The following is a 13,121-nucleotide window of genomic DNA, read 5'->3' as shown; positions in this document are numbered from 1 at the left end:
GATTCGTGGTAGCGGTCCGCCTAATCAAACCCTAAACCCTTTCCCATCCCGTTTTAGGATTCCCGCCCCCCTAAAAAGGGTTCACTCGGCCCCTCTAGGGTGTCTTTTTGTCTTGCCGCCTTCGGATGAGAAGCAAGGGAAAGGGTTTAGGGTTTGATTAGGGGGATCCGCGGTAGCGGTCCGCCTAATCAAACTCCAATCCCTTTCATGTCCCGTTTTAGGATACCCGGCCCCAAAAAAGGGTTCACTCGGCCCCTCTAGGGTGTCTTTTTGTCTTGCCGCCTTCGAATGAGAAGCAAGGGAAAGAGTTTAGGGTTGGATTAGGGGGATTCGTGGTAGCGGTCCGCCTAATCAAACCCTAACCCTTTCCCATCTCGTTTTAGGATACCCGGCTCCCAAAAAAAGGGTTCACTCGGCCCCTCTAGGGTGTCTTTTTGTCTTGCCTCCTTCGAATGAGAAGCAAAAGAAAGGGTTTAGTGTTTGATTAAGGGATCCGCGGTAGCGGTCCGCCTAATCAAACCCTAAACCCTTTCCCGTCTCGTTTTAGGATACCCGGTCCCCCAAAAAAGGATTCACTCGGCCCCTCTAGGGTGTCTTTTTGTCTTGCCACCTTCGAATGAGAAGCAAGGGAAAGAGTTTAGGGTTGGATTAGGGGGATTCGTGGTAGCGGTCCGCCTAATCAAACCCTAACCCTTTCCCGTCTCGTTTTAGGATACCCGGCCCCCAAAAGAAGGGTTCACTCGGCCCCTCTAGGGTGTCTTTTTGTCTTGCCTCCTTCGAATGAGAAGCAAAAGAAAGGGTTTAGTGTTTGATTAAGGGATCCGCGGTAGCGGTCCGCCTAATCAAACCCTAAATCCTTTCCCATCCCGTTTTAGGATAACCGGCCCCCAAAAAAGGGTTCACTCGGCCCCTCTAGGGTGTCTTTTTGTCTTGCCGCCTTCAAATGAGAAGCAAGAGAAAGGGTTTAGGGTTTGATTAGGGGATCCGCGGTAGCGGTCCGCCTAATCAAACCCTAAACCCTTTCCCGTCCCGTTTTAGGATACCCGGCCCCCAAAAAGAGGGTTCACTCGGCCCCTCTAGGGTGTCTTTTTGTCTTGCCGCCTTAAAATGAGAAGCAAGAGAAAGGGTTTAGGGTTTTATTAGGGGGATCCGCGGTAGCGGTCCGCCTAATCAAAACCTAAACCCTTTCCCGTCCCGTTTTAGGATACCCGGCCCCCAAAAAGAGGGTTCACTCGGCCCCTCTAGGGTGTCTTTTTGTCTTGCCGCCTTAAAATGAGAAGCAAGAGAAAGGGTTTAGGGTTTTATTAGGGGGATCCGCGGTAGCGGTCCGCCTAATCAAACCCTAAACCCGTTCCCGTCCCGTTTTAGGATACCCGGCCCCCAAAAAAAGGGTTCACTCGGCCCCTCAAGGGTGTCTTTTTGTCTTGCCGCCTTCGAATGAGAAGCAAAAGAAAGGGTTTAGTGTTTGATTAAGGGATTCGTGGTAGCGGTCCGCCTAATCAAACCCTAAACCCTTTCCCATCCCGTTTTAGGATTCCCGCCCCCCTAAAAAGGGTTCACTCGGCCCCTCTAGGGTGTCTTTTTGTCTTGCCGCCTTCAGATGAGAAGCAAGGGAAAGGGTTTAGGGTTTGATTAGGGGATCCGCGGTAGCGGTCCGCCTAATCAAACTCCAATCCCTTTCCTGTCCCGTTTTAGGATACCCGGCCCCCCAAAAAAGGGTTCACTCGGCCCCTCTAGGGTGTCTTTTTGTCTTGCCGCCTTCGAATGAGAAGCAAGGGAAAGAGTTTAGGGTTGGATTAGGGGGATTCGTGGTAGCGGTCCGCCTAATCAAACCCTAACCCTTTCCCATCTCGTTTTAGGATACCCGGCTCCCAAAAAAAGGGTTCACTCGGCCCCTCTAGGGTGTCTTTTTGTCTTGCCTCCTTCGAATGAGAAGCAAAAGAAAGGGTTTAGTGTTTGATTAAGGGATCCGCGGTAGCGGTCCGCCTAATCAAACCCTAAACCCTTTCCCGTCTCGTTTTAGGATACCCGTTCCCCCAAAAAAGGATTCACTCGGCCCCTCTAGGGTGTCTTTTTGTCTTGCCACCTTCGAATGAGAAGCAAGGGAAAGAGTTTAGGGTTGGATTAGGGGGATTCGTGGTAGCGGTCCGCCTAATCAAACCCTAACCCTTTCCCGTCTCGTTTTAGGATACCCGGCCCCCAAAAGAAGGGTTCACTCGGCCCCTCTAGGGTGTCTTTTTGTCTTGCCTCCTTCGAATGAGAAGCAAAAGAAAGGGTTTAGTGTTTGATTAAGGGATCCGCGGTAGCGGTCCGCCTAATCAAACCCTAAACCCTTTCCCGTCTCGTTTTAGGATACCCGGTCCCCCAAAAAAGGATTCACTCGGCCCCTCTAGGGTGTCTTTTTGTCTTGCCGCCTTCGAATGAGAAGCAAGGGAAAGAGTTTAGGGTTGGATTAGGGGGATTCGTGGTAGCGGTCCGCCTAATCAAACCCTAACCCTTTCCCGTCTCGTTTTAGGATACCCGGCCCCCAAAAGAAGGGTTCACTCGGCCCCTCTAGGGTGTCTTTTTGTCTTGCCTCCTTCGAATGAGAAGCAAAAGAAAGGGTTTAGTGTTTGATTAAGGGATCCGCGGTAGCGGTCCGCCTAATCAAACCCTAAATCCTTTCCCATCCCGTTTTAGGATAACCGGCCCCCAAAAAAGGGTTCACTCGGCCCCTCTAGGGTGTCTTTTTGTCTTGCCGCCTTCAAATGAGAAGCAAGAGAAAGGGTTTAGGGTTTTATTAGGGGGATCCGCGGTAGCGGTCCGCCTAATCAAACCCTAAACCCTTTCCCGTCCCGTTTTAGGATACCCGGCCCCCAAAAAGAGGGTTCACTCGGCCCCTCTAGGGTGTCTTTTTGTCTTGCCGCCTTAAAATGAGAAGCAAGAGAAAGGGTTTAGGGTTTTATTAGGGGGATCCGCGGTAGCGGTCCGCCTAATCAAACCCTAAACCCTTTCCCGTCCCGTTTTAGGATACCCGGCCCCCAAAAAGAGGGTTCACTCGGCCCCTCTAGGGTGTCTTTTTGTCTTGCCGCCTTAAAATGAGAAGCAAGAGAAAGGGTTTAGGGTTTTATTAGGGGGATCCGCGGTAGCGGTCCGCCTAATCAAAACCTAAACCCTTTCCCGTCCCGTTTTAGGATACCCGGCCCCCAAAAAGAGGGTTCACTCGGCCCCTCTAGGGTGTCTTTTTGTCTTGCCGCCTTAAAATGAGAAGCAAGAGAAAGGGTTTAGGGTTTTATTAGGGGGATCCGCGGTAGCGGTCCGCCTAATCAAACCCTAAACCCGTTCCCGTCCCGTTTTAGGATACCCGGCCCCCAAAAAAAGGGTTCACTCGGCCCCTCAAGGGTGTCTTTTTGTCTTGCCGCCTTCGAATGAGAAGCAAAAGAAAGGGTTTAGTGTTTGATTAAGGGATTCGTGGTAGCGGTCCGCCTAATCAAACCCTAAACCCTTTCCCATCCGGTTTTAGGATTCCCGCCCCCCTAAAAAGGGTTCACTCGGCCCCTCTAGGGTGTCTTTTTGTCTTGCCGCCTTCGAATGAGAAGCAAGGGAAAGGGTTTAGGGTTTTATTAGGGGGATCCGCGGTAGCGGTCCGCCTAATCAAACTCCAATCCCTTTCCTGTCCCGTTTTAGGATACCCGGCCCCCCAAAAAAGGGTTCACTCGGCCCCTCTAGGGTGTCTTTTTGTCTTGCCGCCTTCGAATGAGAAGCAAGGGAAAGAGTTTAGGGTTGGATTAGGGGGATTCGTGGTAGCGGTCCGCCTAATCAAACCCTAACCCTTTCCCATCTCGTTTTAGGATACCCGGCTCCCAAAAAAAGGGTTCACTCGGCCCCTCTAGGGTGTCTTTTTGTCTTGCCTCCTTCGAATGAGAAGCAAAAGAAAGGGTTTAGTGTTTGATTAAGGGATCCGCGGTAGCGGTCCGCCTAATCAAACCCTAAACCCTTTCCCGTCTCGTTTTAGGATACCCGTTCCCCCAAAAAAGGATTCACTCGGCCCCTCTAGGGTGTCTTTTTGTCTTGCCACCTTCGAATGAGAAGCAAGGGAAAGAGTTTAGGGTTGGATTAGGGGGATTCGTGGTAGCGGTCCGCCTAATCAAACCCTAACCCTTTCCCGTCTCGTTTTAGGATACCCGGCCCCCAAAAGAAGGGTTCACTCGGCCCCTCTAGGGTGTCTTTTTGTCTTGCCTCCTTCGAATGAGAAGCAAAAGAAAGGGTTTAGTGTTTGATTAAGGGATCCGCGGTAGCGGTCCGCCTAATCAAACCCTAAACCCTTTCCCGTCTCGTTTTAGGATACCCGGACCCCAAAAAAAGGATTCACTCGGCCCCTCTAGGGTGTCTTTTTGTCTTGCCGCCTTCGAATGAGAAGCAAGGGAAAGAGTTTAGGGTTGGATTAGGGGGATTCGTGGTAGCGGTCCGCCTAATCAAACCCTAACCCTTTCCCGTCTCGTTTTAGGATACCCGGCCCCCAAAAGAAGGGTTCACTCGGCCCCTCTAGGGTGTCTTTTTGTCTTGCCTCCTTCGAATGAGAAGCAAAAGAAAGGGTTTAGTGTTTGATTAAGGGATCCGCGGTAGCGGTCCGCCTAATCAAACCCTAAATCCTTTCCCATCCCGTTTTAGGATAACCGGCCCCCAAAAAAGGGTTCACTCGGCCCCTCTAGGGTGTCTTTTTGTCTTGCCGCCTTCAAATGAGAAGCAAGAGAAAGGGTTTAGGGTTTTATTAGGGGGATCCGCGGTAGCGGTCCGCCTAATCAAACCCTAAACCCTTTCCCGTCCCGTTTTAGGATACCCGGCCCCCAAAAAGAGGGTTCACTCGGCCCCTCTAGGGTGTCTTTTTGTCTTGCCGCCTTAAAATGAGAAGCAAGAGAAAGGGTTTAGGGTTTTATTAGGGGGATCCGCGGTAGCGGTCCGCCTAATCAAAACCTAAACCCTTTCCCGTCCCGTTTTAGGATACCCGGCCCCCAAAAAGAGGGTTCACTCGGCCCCTCTAGGGTGTCTTTTTGTCTTGCCGCCTTAAAATGAGAAGCAAGAGAAAGGGTTTAGGGTTTTATTAGGGGGATCCGCGGTAGCGGTCCGCCTAATCAAACCCTAAACCCGTTCCCGTCCCGTTTTAGGATACCCGGCCCCCAAAAAAAGGGTTCACTCGGCCCCTCAAGGGTGTCTTTTTGTCTTGCCGCCTTCGAATGAGAAGCAAAAGAAAGGGTTTAGTGTTTGATTAAGGGATCCGCGGTAGCGGTCCGCCTAATCAAACCCTAAATCCTTTCCCATCCCGTTTTAGGATAACCGGCCCCCAAAAAAGGGTTCACTCGGCCCCTCTAGGGTGTCTTTTTGTCTTGCCGCCTTCAAATGAGAAGCAAGAGAAAGGGTTTAGGGTTTTATTAGGGGGATCCGCGGTAGTGGTCCGCCTAATCAAACCCTAAACCCTTTCCCGTCCCGTTTTAGGATACCCGGCCCCCAAAAAGAGGGTTCACTCGGCCCCTCTAGGGTGTCTTTTTGTCTTGCCGCCTTAAAATGAGAAGCAAGAGAAAGGGTTTAGGGTTTTATTAGGGGGATCCGCGGTAGCGGTCCGCCTAATCAAACCCTAAACCCGTTCCCGTCCCGTTTTAGGATACCCGGCCCCCAAAAAAAGGGTTCACTCGGCCCCTCTAGGGTGTCTTTTTGTCTTGCCGCCTTCGAATGAGAAGCAAAAGAAAGGGTTTAGTGTTTGATTAAGGGATTCGTGGTAGCGGTCCGCCTAATCAAACCCTAAACCCTTTCCCATCCCGTTTTAGGATTCCCGCCCCCCTAAAAAGGGTTCACTCGGCCCCTCTAGGGTGTCTTTTTGTCTTGCCGCCTTCGAATGAGAAGCAAGGGAAAGAGTTTAGGGTTGGATTAGGGGGATTCGTGGTAGCGGTCCGCCTAATCAAACCCTAACCCTTTCCCATCTCGTTTTAGGATACCCGGCTCCCAAAAAAAGGGTTCACTCGGCCCCTCTAGGGTGTCTTTTTGTCTTGCCTCCTTCGAATGAGAAGCAAAAGAAAGGGTTTAGTGTTTGATTAAGGGATCCGCGGTAGCGGTCCGCCTAATCAAACCCTAAACCCTTTCCCGTCTCGTTTTAGGATACCCGGTCCCCCAAAAAAGGATTCACTCGGCCCCTCTAGGGTGTCTTTTTGTCTTGCCGCCTTCGAATGAGAAGCAAGGGAAAGAGTTTAGGGTTGGATTAGGGGGATTCGTGGTAGCGGTCCGCCTAATCAATCCCAAACCCTTTCCCGTCTCGTTTTAGGATACCCGGCCCCCAAAAGAAGGGTTCACTCGGCCCCTCTAGGGTGTCTTTTTGTCTTGCCTCCTTCGAATGAGAAGCAAAAGAAAGGGTTTAGTGTTTGATTAAGGGATCCGCGGTAGCGGTCCGCCTAATCAAACCCTAAACCCTTTCCCGTCTCGTTTTAGGATACCCGGTCCCCCAAAAAGGATTCACTCGGCCCCTCTAGGGTGTCTTTTTGTCTTGCCGCCTTCGAATGAGAAGCAAGGGAAAGAGTTTAGGGTTGGATTAGGGGGATTCGTGGTAGCGGTCCGCCTAATCAAACCCTAACCCTTTCCCGTCTCGTTTTAGGATACCCGGCCCCCAAAAGAAGGGTTCACTCGGCCCGTCTAGGGTGTCTTTTTGTCTTGCCTCCTTCGAATGAGAAGCAAAAGAAAGGGTTTAGTGTTTGATTAAGGGATCCGCGGTAGCGGTCCGCCTAATCAAACCCTAAATCCTTTCCCATCCCGTTTTAGGATAACCGGCCCCCAAAAAAGGGTTCACTCGGCCCCTCTAGGGTGTCTTTTTGTCTTGCCGCCTTCAAATGAGAAGCAAGAGAAAGGGTTTAGGGTTTTATTAGGGGTATCCGCGGTAGCGGTCCGCCTAATCAAACCCTAAACCCTTTCCCGTCCCGTTTTAGGATACCCGGCCCCCAAAAAAAAGGGTTCACTCGGCCCCTCTAGGGTGTCTTTTTGTCTTGCCGCCTTCGAATGAGAAGCAAAAGAAAGGGTTTAGTGTTTGATTAAGGGATTCGTGGTAGCGGTCCGCCTAATCAAACCCTAAACCCTTTCCCATCCCGTTTTAGGATTCCCGCCCCCCTAAAAAGGGTTCACTCGGCCCCTCTAGGGTGTCTTTTTGTCTTGCCGCCTTCAGATGAGAAGCAAGGGAAAGGGTTTAGGGTTTGATTAGGGGATCCGCGGTAGCGGTCCGCCTAATCAAACTCCAATCCCTTTCCTGTCCCGTTTTAGGATACCCGGCCCCCCAAAAAAGGGTTCACTCGGCCCCTCTAGGGTGTCTTTTTGTCTTGCCGCCTTCGAATGAGAAGCAAGGGAAAGAGTTTAGGGTTGGATTAGGGGGATTCGTGGTAGCGGTCCGCCTAATCAAACCCTAACCCTTTCCCATCTCGTTTTAGGATACCCGGCTCCCAAAAAAAGGGTTCACTCGGCCCCTCTAGGGTGTCTTTTTGTCTTGCCTCCTTCGAATGAGAAGCAAAAGAAAGGGTTTAGTGTTTGATTAAGGGATCCGCGGTAGCGGTCCGCCTAATCAAACCCTAAACCCTTTCCCGTCTCGTTTTAGGATACCCGGTCCCCCAAAAAAGGATTCACTCGGCCCCTCTAGGGTGTCTTTTTGTCTTGCCGCCTTCGAATGAGAAGCAAGGGAAAGAGTTTAGGGTTGGATTAGGGGGATTGGTGGTAGCGGTCCGCCTAATCAAACCCTAACCCTTTCCCGTCTCGTTTTAGGATACCCGGCCCCCAAAAGAAGGGTTCACTCGGCCCCTCTAGGGTGTCTTTTTGTCTTGCCTCCTTCGAATGAGAAGCAAAAGAAAGGGTTTAGTGTTTGATTAAGGGATCCGCGGTAGCGGTCCGCCTAATCAAACCCTAAATCCTTTCCCATCCCATTTTAGGATAACCGGCCCCCAAAAAAGGGTTCACTCGGCCCCTCTAGGGTGTCTTTTTGTCTTGCCGCCTTCAAATGAGAAGCAAGAGAAAGGGTTTAGGGTTTTATTAGGGGGATCCGTGGTAGCGGTCCGCCTAATCAAACCCTAAACCCTTTCCCGTCCCGTTTTAGGATACCCGGCCCCAAAAAAAGGGTTCACTCGGCCCCTCTAGGGTGTCTTTTTGTCTTGCCGCCTTAAAATGAGAAGCAAGAGAAAGGGTTTAGGGTTTTATTAGGGGGATCCGCGGTAGCGGTCCGCCTAATCAAACCCTAAACCCGTTCCCGTCCCGTTTTAGGATACCCGGCCCCCAAAAAAAGGGTTCACTCGGCCCCTCTAGGGTGTCTTTTTGTCTTGCCGCCTTCGAATGAGAAGCAAAAGAAAGGGTTTAGTGTTTGATTAAGGGATTCGTGGTAGCGGTCCGCCTAATCAAACCCTAAACCCTTTCCCATCCCGTTTTAGGATTCCCGCCCCCCTAAAAAGGGTTCACTCGGCCCCTCTAGGGTGTCTTTTTGTCTTGCCGCCTTCAGATGAGAAGCAAGGGAAAGGGTTTAGGGTTTGATTAGGGGATCCGCGGTAGCGGTCCGCCTAATCAAACTCCAATCCCTTTCATGTCCCGTTTTAGGATACCCGGCCCCCCAAAAAGGGTTCACTCGGCCCCTCTAGGGTGTCTTTTTGTCTTGCCGCCTTCGAATGAGAAGCAAGGGAAAGAGTTTAGGGTTGGATTAGGGGGATTCGTGGTAGCGGTCCGCCTAATCAAACCCTAACCCTTTCCCATCTCATTTTAGGATACCCGGCTCCCAAAAAAAGGGTTCACTCGGCCCCTCTAGGGTGTCTTTTTGTCTTGCCGCCTTCGAATGAGAAGCAAAAGAAAGGGTTTAGTGTTTGATTAAGGGATCCGCGGTAGCGGTCCGCCTAATCAAACCCTAAATCCTTTCCCATCCCGTTTTAGGATAACCGGCCCCCAAAAAAGGGTTCACTCGGCCCCTCTAGGGTGTCTTTTTGTCTTGCCGCCTTCAAATGAGAAGCAAGGGAAAGGGTTTAGGGTTTTATTAGGGGGATCCGCGGTAGCGGTCCGCCTAATCAAACCCTAACCCTTTCCCGTCTCGTTTTAGGATACCCGGTCCCCCAAAAAAGGGTTCACTCGTCCCTCTAGGGTGTCTTTTTGTCTTCCCGCCTTCGATTGAGAAGTAAGGAAAAGGGTTTAGGGTTTGATTAGGGGGATCCGCGGTAGCGGTCCGCCGAATCAAACCCTAAACCCTTTCCCGTCCCGTTTTAGGATACCCGGCCCCCAAATAAAGGGTTCACTCGGCCCCTCTAGAGTGTCTTTTTGTCTTGCCGCCTTCAAATGAGAAGCAAGGGAAAGGGTTTAGGGTTTGATTAGGGGGATCCGCGGTAGCGGTCCGCCTAATCAAACCCTAAACCCTTTCCCGTCCCGTTTTAGGATACCCGGCCCCCAAAAAGAGGGTTCACTCGGCCCCTCTAGGGTGTCTTTTTGTCTTGCCGCCTTCAAATGAGAAGCAAGAGAAAGGGTTTAGGGTTTTATTCGGGGGATCCGTGGTAGAGGTCCGCCTTATCAAACCTTAAACCCTTTCCGTCCCGTTTTAGGATATCCGGCCCCCAAAAAAAGGGTTCACTCGACCCCTCTAGGGTGTCTTTTTGTCTTGCCGCCTACAAATGAGAAGCAAGGGAAAGGGTTTAGGGTTTTATTAGGGGGATCCGCGGTAGCGGTCCGCCTAATCAAACCCTAACCCTTTCCCGTCTCGTTTTAGGATACCCGGTCCCCCAAAAAAGGGTTCACTCGACCCCTCTAGGGTGTCTTTTTGTCTTGCCGCCTTCGAATGAGAAGCAAGGGAAAGAGTTTAGGGTTGGATTAGGGGGATTCGTGGTAGCGGTCCGCCTAATCAAACCCTAACCCTTTCCCATCTCGTTTTAGGATACCCGGCTCCCAAAAAAAGGGTTCACTCGGCCCCTCTAGGGTGTCTTTTTGTCTTGCCGCCTTTGAATGAGAAGCAAGGGAAAGGGTTTAGGTTTGATTAAGGGATCCGCGGTAGCGGTCCACCTAATCAAACCCTAAACCCTTTCCCATCCCGTTTTAGGATACCCGGCCCCCCAAAAAAGGGTTCACTCGGCCCCTCTAGGGTGTCTTTTTGTCTTGCCGACTTCGAATGAGAAGCAAGGGAAAGAGTTTAGGGTTGGATTAGGGGGATTCGTGGTAGCGGTCCGCCTAATCAAACCCTAACCCTTTCCCATCTCGTTTTAGGATACCCGGCTCCCAAAAAAAGGGTTCACTCGGCCCCTCTAGGGTGTCTTTTTGTCTTGCCGCCTTCGAATGAGAAGCAAAAGAAAGGGTTTAGTGTTTGATTAAGGGATCCGCGGTAGCGGTCCGCCTAATCAAACCCTAAATCCTTTCCCATCCCGTTTTAGGATAACCGGCCCCCAAAAAAGGGTTCACTCGGCCCCTCTAGGGTGTCTTTTTGTCTTGCCGCCTTCAAATGAGAAGCAAGGGAAAGGGTTTAGGGTTTTATTAGGGGGATCCGCGGTAGCGGTCCGCCTAATCAAACCCTAACCCTTTCCCGTCTCGTTTTAGGATACCCGGTCCCCCAAAAAAGGGTTCACTCGTCCCTCTAGGGTGTCTTTTTGTCTTGCCGCCTTCGATTGAGAAGTAAGGGAAAGGGTTTAGGGTTTGATTAGGGGGATCCGCGGTAGCGGTCCGCCGAATCAAACCCTAAACCCTTTCCCGTCCCGTTTTAGGATACCCGGCCCCCAAAAAAGGGTTCACTCGGCCCCTCTAGGGTGTCTTTTTGTCTTGCCGCCTTCAAATGAGAAGCAAGGGAAAGGGTTTAGGGTTTGATTAGGGGGATCCGCGGTAGCGGTCCGCCTAATCAAACCCTAAACCCTTTCCCGTCCCGTTTTAGGATACCCGGCCCCAAAAAAGAGGGTTCACTCGGCCCCTCTAGGGTGTCTTTTTGTCTTGCCGCCTTCAAATGAGAAGCAAGAGAAAGGGTTTAGGGTTTTATTCGGGGGATCCGTGGTAGAGGTCCGCCTTATCAAACCTTAAACCCTTTCCGTCCCGTTTTAGGATATCCGGCCCCCAAAAAAAGGGTTCACTCGACCCCTCTAGGGTGTCTTTTTGTCTTGCCGCCTACAAATGAGAAGCAAGGGAAAGGGTTTAGGGTTTTATTAGGGGGATCCGCGGTAGCGGTCCGCCTAATCAAACCCTAACCCTTTCCCGTCTCGTTTTAGGATACCCGGTCCCCCAAAAAAGGGTTCACTCGTCCCTCTAGGGTGTCTTTTTGTCTTGCCGCCTTCGATTGAGAAGTAAGGGAAAGGGTTTAGGGTTTGATTAGGGGGATCCGCGGTAGCGGTCCGCCTAATCAAACCCTAAACCCTTTCCCGTCCCGTTTTAGGATACCCGACCCCCAAAAAAAGGGTTCACTCGGCCCCTCTAGGGTGTCTTTTTGTCTTGCCGCCTTCAAATGAGAAGCAAGGGAAAGGGTTTAGGGTTTGATTAGGGGGATCCGCGGTAGCGGTCCGCCTAATCAAACCCTAAACCCTTTCCCGTCCCGTTTTAGGATACCCGGCCCCAAAAAAAGGGTTCACTCGGCCCCTCTAGGGTGTCTTTTTGTCTTGCCGCCTTCAAATGAGAAGCAAGAGAAAGGGTTTAGGGTTTTATTCGGGGGATCCGTGGTAGAGGTCCGCCTTATCAAACCTTAAACCCTTTCCGTCCCGTTTTAGGATATCCGGCCCCCAAAAAAAGGGTTCACTCGACCCCTCTAGGGTGTCTTTTTGTCTTGCCGCCTACAAATGAGAAGCAAGGGAAAGGGTTTAGGGTTTTATTAGGGGGATCCGCGGTAGCGGTCCGCCTAATCAAACCCTAACCCTTTCCCGTCTCGTTTTAGGATACCCGGTCCCCCAAAAAAAGGGTTCACTCGGTCCCTCTAGGGTGTCTTTTTGTCTTGCCGCCTTCGATTGAGAAGTAAGGGAAAGGGTTTAGGGTTTGATTAGGGGGATCCGCGGTAGCGGTCCGCCGAATCAAACCCTAAACCCTTTCCCGTCCCGTTTTAGGATACCCGGCCCCCAAAAAAAGGGTTCACTCGGCCCCTCTAGGGTGTCTTTTTGTCTTGCCGCCTTCAAATGAGAAGCAAGGGAAAGGGTTTAGGGTTTGATTAGGGGGATCCGCGGTAGCGGTCCGCCTAATCAAACCCTAAACCCTATCCCGTCCCGTTTTAGGATACCCGGCCCCCAAAAAGAGGGTTCACTCGGCCCCTCTAGGGTGTCTTTTTGTCTTGCCGCCTTCAAATGAGAAGCAAGAGAAAGGGTTTAGGGTTTTATTCGGGGGATCCGTGGTAGAGGTCCGCCTTATCAAACCCTAAACCCTTTCCGTCCCGTTTTAGGATATCCGGCCCCCAAAAAAAGGGTTTACTCGACCCCTCTAGGGTGTCTTTTTGTCTTGCCGCCTTTGAATGAGAAGCAAGGGAAAGGGTTTAGGTTTGATTAAGGGATCCGCGGTAGCGGTCCACCTAATCAAACCCTAAACCCTTTCCCATCCCGTTTTAGGATACCCGGCCCCCAAAAAAGGGTTCACTCGACCCCTCTAGGGTGCCTTTTTGTCTTGCCGCCTTCAAATGAGAAGCAAGGGAAAGGGTTTAGGGTTTTATTAGGGGGATCCGTGGTAGCGGTCCGCCTAATCAAACCCTAAACCCTTTCCCGTCTCGTTTTAGGATACCCGGTCCCCCAAAAAAGGGTTCACTCGGCCTCTCTAGGATGTCTTTTTGTCTTGCCGCCCTCGATTGAGAAGTAAGGTAAAGGGTTTAGGGTTTGATTAGGGGGATCTGTGGTAGCGGCCCGCCTAATCAAACCCTAAACACTTTCCTGTCCCGTTTTAGGATACCCGGCCCCCCAAAAAAGGGTTCACTCGGCCCCTCTAGGGTGTCTTTTTGTCTTGCCGCCTTCAAATGAGAAGCAAGGGAAAGGGTTTAGGGTTTGATTAGGGGGATCCGCGGTAGCGGTCCGCCTAATCAAACCCATAAACCCTTTCCCGTCCCGTTTTAGGATACCCGGCCCCCAAAAAGAGGGTTCACTCGGCCCCTCTAGGGTGTCTTTATGTCTTGCCGCCTTCGAATGAGAAGCAAAAGAAAGGGTTTAGTGTTTGATTAA

This window comes from Silene latifolia, chromosome 11, assembly GCF_048544455.1.
Source record: "Silene latifolia isolate original U9 population chromosome 11, ASM4854445v1, whole genome shotgun sequence".
NCBI lineage: Eukaryota > Viridiplantae > Streptophyta > Magnoliopsida > Caryophyllales > Caryophyllaceae > Silene > Silene latifolia.
This window is presented reverse-complemented; position numbering follows the sequence as displayed.